The sequence below is a fragment of the Nannospalax galili genome, unplaced genomic scaffold, assembly GCF_000622305.1.
Source record: "Nannospalax galili isolate Female #2095 unplaced genomic scaffold, S.galili_v1.0 scaffold189, whole genome shotgun sequence".
NCBI classification, from domain to species: domain Eukaryota; kingdom Metazoa; phylum Chordata; class Mammalia; order Rodentia; family Spalacidae; genus Nannospalax; species Nannospalax galili.
Genome location: NW_008360331.1, coordinates 5,047,585 through 5,056,353, shown reverse-complemented (window position 1 = coordinate 5,056,353; position 8,769 = coordinate 5,047,585).

The window sequence follows — 8,769 nt, the reverse complement described above, 5'->3', positions numbered from 1 at the left end:
CTGATTTTTGTCTCTCTCTCTCTCTCTCTCTCTCTCTCTCTCTCTCTCTCTGAACACACACCCACACACACACACCCACATACTTGATTATCCTTGAACTGTTAATTTTCAGGGACTACGTGGTTTGAAACTATATGGAGCGAAGGCAGATAGCACAACTTGCTCCATGGTTAGCATGAAACTACCATGGGGCTTCCCTAAGTCTGTAACCATTCAATGACAGCTGAGTGGTTTTTCTCCTTTGGGTTGCTTAGAGTGCCAAAAATGGACAATGGCAGGTCTCTGATTTCTACAAAATAGACTTTGAAGCACCTGTTCTGGCAAGGACACAATTGAATTCCTAGCTGGGGACCTTTGTTCCTGCAATTTCAGTCTCGTGGAGGGGAAAAGAGAAACCTTGTCTCTCTCATAGATTGATTTTTGGAGTAAGGTTGGTTCCTGATATAAATGTTTCCTATTTAAATTATTGACTCAGAAAAAATTGTTTTTTTAAAAAATATTTATTTTTATTTTATGTGTATGTGTGTATTGCCTGCATGTAGGTACGTGCACCCGTGTCATGCAATGCCTGCGGAGGTCAGAGAGGCTGTTGGGTCTCCTAGAACTGGAGTTACAGACAGTTGTTAGCTGCCATGTGGGTACTGGGATTTGAACCTGGGTCTTCTGCAAGAACGGTCAGGGTTCTTAACCACTGAGCCATCTCTCCAGCCCCTTGTTTTTTTTGGTTTTATTTAGTGGGAATTAAATTATTCCTCAGTGAGTTTCTGTTGAGTATGAGGCACTTTGTATACAACAAACAAGATAGTTAGCCTGTTTAGCAGAGCAAAGGTTAGACTTGAAGTCTGTTTCATTACAAAGTTCATATTTATTATTAGGTTTCTGCTCTGGAAGTTTTAGGTATTTGATAAAGTTTGGACTCTGTATTTTCCCCTCTCTTGCTGTTTATTCCTTGTGAATAAAATTTTGAACTCTGGGATGTTGTTCAGTTTACTTTTATTATTGTAAGTTAATAAATGCCTGATTATGTTAGTACTCTGGGTTCTAGTTAGATTTCAGTAAAAAAAAAAAAACATTAAAAATGTCATTCTTAGGTGAGTGTCTATAAAATAGCAATTTGCAATGTATATAGTTACTTTAATATTTGGATACCAGGTAAACATAATGTCCCATATTATTTAAATTTCAGTGATGTAGTTAGTACTTTAGGTTCTACTTAGAATGAAGGGAAAAAAAGCTTAAATTTTTCTTTACATATTTGTAAGATACTAATTCATATTTAATATTTAGATACCAAGTAAATATAATTTCCACTATTATTCAGATTTCAGATTAAACATCACCTCTTCAAACCTGTCAGACCGGATTCAGGTTCTTTTTTGTTGTTTTTGATTGTTGGTTTGTTTTTGAGACAGGATCTTCCTGTAGCCCCCAATGGCCTGGAACTCCCAACGCAGACCAGGCTGATTTCAATCTCACAGGGCTGGTATTAAAGGCATATCCACCAGGTTGGGGATGTCCTCTGACCAGGCTTTTTGTGTTATAAATCTCCATCACTTTTCTTTCCTGCTACTTTGAGCTCTCACTCTCAAATTTGACATGATCAGTGGAACCCCTGTCTTATCTGGTGATTTCTGTAGGAGGAATAGAGGTGTGTAGAATTCTGTAATGTTGACTAACAACGCAAACTGTCAGTGTATGGCAGGCCATGGCAGGGAATTGGACACGTGTATGAGCTTCCTGGAAGCAGGGCCAACATCATGGGTTGCAGAGACCACAGAAAGAGATATACAGCTGTCAAATACGAGACATGTTTACTTAATATTAATGAAATATAAAATGAGTCTTTATAGCTCAAACACCTTTACATCCTGCTAACATTAAAAAATAAAGCACAGTTGCCAAAACAATAAGGTTAGCTATTTTTATAAACCTTGCATCTGAGTCTCTTATTTAGATATATTACTAAATAATTATTTTTAACTTACTTCAATATCTAACACCTGCCCTTTAGTCTAAAATAAGTGCACTTTTTTATTCTGACTTCGAGCAGCTAAGAACCTTTTTCTAATATTTACTACATTTTATAATTAATTATCTGTGTGTGCATGTGTTGATTGTCAGTTACTATTCTGAGGCTGAAAGCTTTATGAAGGAAAGAATCATATGTGTTTTGTTAAAATCATGCACGTGATGACTGCCTAACAGCAGTGCCTGGCCTGCAATTGCTACACAGGCTGTTTATTGACCATCTTCAGTGAAAGGCCAGGTTTGCTTCTGTAGCACAAGTGGAAATGTTGGTAAAAACTCTTTCCTTTTCGCTGAAGACAACTACACACTTTGGTTGCAGCACGTGGACAAATTAAGCTGGAAGAGAGATGGAGCTTCTTCCCTGCTGGCAGTCTGCTGGGGGAGAAAAGTAATCAGCACGTGGACAAATTAAGCTGGAAGAGAGATGGAGCTTCTTCCCTGCTGGCTAGACTTAGTGCTGGAAGGTGCTATGCAGTCTGCTGGGGGAGAAAAGTAATAAACAGTTGTACTCAGTGGTGGATCCAGAATGTTGTACTATTGATCTTCCAAGCAAGCTGTGCTGATTGGTGCATTAGTGGCTGTTATGGGGGTGGCCAACTGATTTCTGCTTAGATTTGAGGTCCTCTCCACAGGAATGAATTACATCTGGTACTGTAAACCTGGTCAAAATTCTGTGGCTGTGGAGATCATAGAGCCTAATGGAGAAGCTACTGCTCTTGTTAAGCAGACATGCTGTGCCTGTCAAATTGCCTTCTAAATAACTTTATGCCCATAGATAACTGTCAGCACATATCTCTGTAGTTCATAGCACCTGATTTCTAGTCACCCTTCATTGCTTATGCTAGTGAATTTCCCATTACTATAATAAATAGCTGAGATAATAACTTCAAAAAAATAGAAAGAAGAAAGGTTGCTGGACATGGTAGTGTCTGTCTGTAATCCAAGTTCTCAGGAAGATGAGAAAAGAGAACTGACAAGTTTGAGGCCAGAGCTTGCATAACACAGTAGGACCCTAGGTGGGGGGAGGGGTGGGGGAAAGGTTTATTTTGCTGGTATTTATGAAGATTGATGGGCTCATTCCTTTTAGACCTATGATGATGGTGGTGGGACATGGCAGAAGAAGCCTGTTTATTTTGTGGCCAAAAATGAAAGAGAAAGGAAGAGCCAGGCATCCCTCAGTCCCTTTCAAGGCTATGCCCTTAATGAACTAAGACCTCCTACTGTTTCTCATCTCTTAACCATTCCGCCACTTCCCATGGGCAGGAGACCAAGCCTTTGACATGTGCTTTTTTAGGGGACTTTTACCTGAATAATAGCACTCTACTTAGATAATTAGAACCATCTTGTTTCTGATGGAGAAGTGTTGCCTCCTGTCCTCTGTTGCTTTAGACTTGTATCATCTCAGGACCCTAATGAGTGTCTATGATGTTGTGCCTGGCTTAGCCAGATGCTGTTGAGCTTCTCAGTGGGGCCATTGCCCTCACCTGCTGCTTCCCTGGCCCCTGGACCATGGTGTATTCCCTATGGCTTTGGTGAAAGGCCTGACCCCTTTGAACAAGTCTTCCAAGGAACTTAGTCATATTCCAGCTTTCAGTTCTTACAGATCCATTCTAACATGCCTACCGCCCTGAGCATCTTGACCTTCTCCTTGGTCTTGTCAAAACAACTCTAGCCTTTCCATTGCATTGGCTGTAGGCTGGTGTTTTTATTGAAAGGTTTAAGGAGCTAGCTCAGCCTACAGCCAGACACATATGCTGATTCTATAACTTGGCTGTTGTGAATAGTTCATGAGTGCCAGGCATTTTTGCCACATGCTAATTTCATTCCCATATCATAACTCAAGAGGGTTACTACTTTGACCCTAGAAAGTCAGAATAATCTGGGTTCAAGGTTCTCATGATAATTACTATTTCAGTCTCAAGATCCCATTCCAGCCTTATGAGGGATTTGACTTTAGACTTAGATTGATAGGGGCTATGAATTCAAATTTCTCTGCAATTTGGATAACCTCATGCTCAGATCCTAGGCTTGATTTTCAGTCCAGTTTTACCTGTGGTTGTAGGAGATACAGGAAACTGCAAATGCTCTCATAGAGGTTTTATGACATTCAGCCATGCTATCAGTGACTGACTGACTCAAACCTGCCAGCCCGTTCCCTTCAACAGAATAATGACACTTAGCAGTAACTAACCATCTTAAAGCTGGGCATGGTGGCACCTGCCTTTAATTCCAGCACTCAGGAGGCAGAGGCAGGTGGATCTCTGTGAGCTCTAGGCCAGCCAGGGCTACATAGTGAAACCCTGTTTAAAAAAAGAAAAAGAAAAAGGGGCTGGAGAGGTGGCTCAGGAGTTAAGAGCACTGGCTGTTCTTGCAGAGGACCCAGGTTTGATTCCCGGTACCCACATGGCGGTTAACAACTGTCTGTAACTCCAGTTCCAGGGGATCCGACGCCCTCTTCTGAACTCTGCCGGCACTGCATGACATGGGTGCACCTACCTACATGCAGGCATTACACTCATACACAAAATAAAAACAGTAAGTAAAATGAAAAGAACAGCAACTGTCTTAAGCTCAAGGTCCTTATATTTGCCATTATTGTGTTATCGCCTAAGTGCTAGTGAGACTGCTCAAGGCAGTGCAACCCTGGAACTTGTACCCCATCCCAGTTCACCCCAGGGGAGACTCTCATAAGAATTTGATACAAAAGCATGGCAGGAGGATTATCATCCACTCCCAGTTACCACCTGTGTCACAATCTGTTGTTTAGCACCTCACATACAAATGTGTTCTCAAAGTTTCAAAAGAAGCTTTTCTGATCAAGAGTCTGGGAGCATGTGAGCTGGTGGTTTGGCTTAGGATCCCCCGCTCCTCCCCCTGACCCCCCCCCCGCAAACCATGAGCACAGTGCTAGGCAGAGCTGCAGTCAACTCAACGCTTGTCTCAGGAAGAATCTGCTTCCACTTTCACCCACACAGTATTGAAAAGCCTCAAAGGTCTTCTTGAAGCCAAGAAGTGAATCCTTCTGACTCTTGGTTACCGGATCTAGCCACTTCCCTGCCATATTTAATGGCATCCACCTTGACAGAGGATACTTTAACCACACCAAACTTCCCCATGCTGTTTTGTGGATTCTTACTGCTTTTCCCACGTGGCAGAACCCAATGCACCCACCGAGGTACAGCTCCCTCTCTGAGATTTCTCTCAGCTCTCCTAGGCAGGCTGAATTTTTCCTTTTGTTTGCTGGTTGCTTATTCCCTGGAATAAAGCTGATTATATTGGATTTAATGACTTTCGTATCTTTCTTTAGATGTCAGGCTGTTCTGGTCTCCCTCAGCATATAGACTAATCAATGTTAATAAATAAATTTTAGTAAATGTGTTATTAGTTAACTGACTATTAAAACCCATGAAAAAGACATTAAAAAAGATAGCGAACTTCTTTAGGATCATGTCAGTCCTTCCAGGGATTGATTTTCTGGCTTCTGTATGATAGAGAGAAATAAGTGGTAGCCATAAAAATTCTTTTGAAAATTATAGTCAAATCTCACCACTAGAGAGAACCCTAGTCTTTTTTTTTTTTCAATTTTATATGTATGAGTGTTTTGCCTGCATGTGTGTAAGTATACCTGTGTCGTGCAGTGCCTGCAGAGGTCAAAAGAGGATGTTGGATCCTCTGAAACTGGAGTTACAGACAGTTGTTAGCTGCCATGTGGGTCCTGGGACTTGAACCTGGGTCCTCTGTAAGAGCAGTCCGTGCTCTTAACCACTGAGCCATCTCTCCAATCCCGAGAATCCTAGTCTTAACTTACAACATTTCATTGACAACTGAGGTTTTATGAAGGATCCAAAATATTTTGAGCAGGTTATATCTTACCAGTATAAAGGATTCCTTGTGTATATGCAGGAGCTGATGGTTCTTATTTGCAAATAACTAGGGAACATCATTAATGGCTTAGTAGTGTGTAAGAATGCACTGCCACAACTGGGCATTTACCTACACAGTATGTGTTAATAGGGGCCTCTATATTTTATGGACGCACTTTGTTACCATTTGAGTGATAGCCAAGAATATAATTATTAAGCTGAAAAGTTTTAAAGCTTTTCATGCTTCAGGGAATGGGTATTTGGAGGCTGGATTCCTGCCCACAGTGTGGGTCTAGAATTAGGCAAGCCTTGCTCAAGGTAATAAACTGCACTGTGTAGTCACTGTCCAGAGATTGCAAAGAAAGATTTTGTTTGGTGGTTGGTGTTAGATTTCAGAGGGCAGAAAAAGGGAGTTTAAAGTTTAGAAATAAGAGTCAGAGCCAGACCTGCAACAGGCAAGAATGAAGTCCTTTGATTCAGGAAACCCAGAAAAGGGCTGATAGCTCTTCCTGAAGGAATGATTATCTGCCATATGAAGAGGGAACAGTCTGGTCTTATATAGGAACTCTGCTGCAGACAGTTGCAAGAGTTAACTCTATGTCAGGGTCTCGTGTTCTTGTGTTGCAGTGTGCCTGTCACCTCTCCCACCGTGGGGGCAGGGGGGTGAGTAGGCGCGGAGTCAACAACACAGACACCGGGAGGCTCACTGTGTTGCAAGCAGAGCTCTCATTTATTGCGTACAAGGGAGGTCCCTTTATACCCCTCCTTGCCTCCCCGTTGGCCCCTGAGTTCGAGGTGTTCTTTTCCATTGGTGTGCATCATACGTCAACAGTGTCCAGGGCTCTCGGCAGGAATCAGGTTGGGCCATAAGCCCCAAAACTGCGCCTTCCTGCTCATCAACAGGAAGCAGGGCACGTGCGCTGTTTGTCTCGGGTCTAGCCTCCTACAATCCATCCTTTTTGTTTTAAATTGACATTCTTGGAGGAGGCAGTGGCTAACTGTCCTCTCAGGTCTTAGGACATTTTTATGAAGTTGTGTCTGTCTTAGGTCATTCTCCCTACACATAAGCCTTACCCATCATTGGAGTGTGCATCTAGCCTCATGCCCATCCTGTCTTAGGTTGGCTTATTATGGGAGAATCTTATCCGTCATTGACCATCAGCTTTGACCTAGATGTCCTTTCGAGAGCATGAGATCTGCCAGGATGGTGGGCTAGTTCTTAGGAGGTGGCCTTTAGCCTGAGGCATTGCTTATTTTGGTGAACCAGGCTTGGATTACTTCAGTAGGTGGGCCCCTATCGGGATTTCGTAGAGCCATGAGGATCTGCAAGGTGGCTTTGTTGGTGGCCTTTTGCCTACAGATGTGCTAAAAACACTTGAACAAGAGGATTAATGTGATAGCTATGCAATCCAAGAGGGCCCAAGTGACCAACCAGGACGGGTCAAAAAATTTCTTTAGATTTTCCCAGATCTGTTCAAAATAAGGAGAGTCAGGGCTGCTGTCATTGCAGGCTTTACGGATCAGGGATAGATAGGACAGCGGTGTAGGAATCCAGGGCCATTGAGCCCCATTGGGGCCCAAGTTAACCACAAAGACATGTGGAGGGCTAGGATGGTCAGGGGAGTAGTCAGGAGGCTTAGCAGCACAGGTGGGGGAAGGAGGAGGTCCAGCAGGGGCTGCGGGGGTTTGTAATGGCCCCCAGGGATAAAGCGGTGTGGAGGGTGTCAAACGAAGGCACTGGGTGGAGAGAGGAAACATCTGTACAATGAGGCGGTTTGGCGGAGGAGGGCAGGGAATCATTCCTCACATCTGAATCAACATCTTCCGGCACAGTGGGTGGTGATTGAATAGAAAGGGTGACCATTTTCTGGTCTTGGCAGTGGTCATTAAAAGATTTAAGGATCTCCTCAGTAGAGCCCACTTTAATGGAACTGAGGATGCCCAACAAAATAGGGACAAAAGGGGCAGGTGGTGTTTTCCTTTCTTGAACGGCCCGCTTCCTTGCTAGGCAGAGGACCTGCATCCACATGTCAGGATCCCACATGTTTTCAGGCGAGATCCATGGGGCGAGGACCGAAGCCTTGGACCAAAAGTCCTCCAGGTGATTACGTTTAACCCTAATCCCATGGGATGTAAGTAGGGATTTTAGGGCAGAAATTTGGGGCTCCTTGCAATGGGATGGGAAGTTTCCCATGATGGGGGTGTGTAGATGGACTAGACAAGAGAAGCTAAAGAAGGGAAACCGTGCTGAGAAAGGAAAACTTTCCAACCCTCTGGTAGGCAGGAGGGGATTTCTCAGTCCCAAGTCACGGAGAACCTGCCTGCAATTTTAAGAGACCAGGCACCGCCCTAAGGGCTCTTAACTGGTGGTTGCATTACCAGATTGACAACTAACAGAAAGCGAAAGTAAAAGAGACAGGGAGGAAAGAGCGGAGTTTTGGAACCAGGTGAGAGCGCTTTGTGGGGGACTTCCATGGTTTGTTAGGCCATGGCCTATGCCCACACGGTGTCTCCGGTCGTGGGACACCCTGTCGGGAGGGTGTCCGTGGTTCCGTCTCCTGGATGGTCAGTCCTATGTGGAGATGCCAGGCAAACCAATTTTCAGAGTGTATGTGCCCTACAGACGGACAAACAAGGAAAAAGGAGAGAAGGCCCTCAGTCACTCACCAGACCTAGGGCAAAGAACAAAGAACAGAAAGGGGCCTACTCACCGAAGAAAAAAGCCAAAGGGGACCCAATGGAGTCAGATGGAGAGGACGGTGGGATCAACTGGCGAGGTTATTATCCAGGCAGCAACAAGGAAAAACAAAAAGAAAGAAAAACCCCCGCCATAAAAAAGGCAATTATAGTAAAGAGACCCAGGACTAGGTAGAAGTCC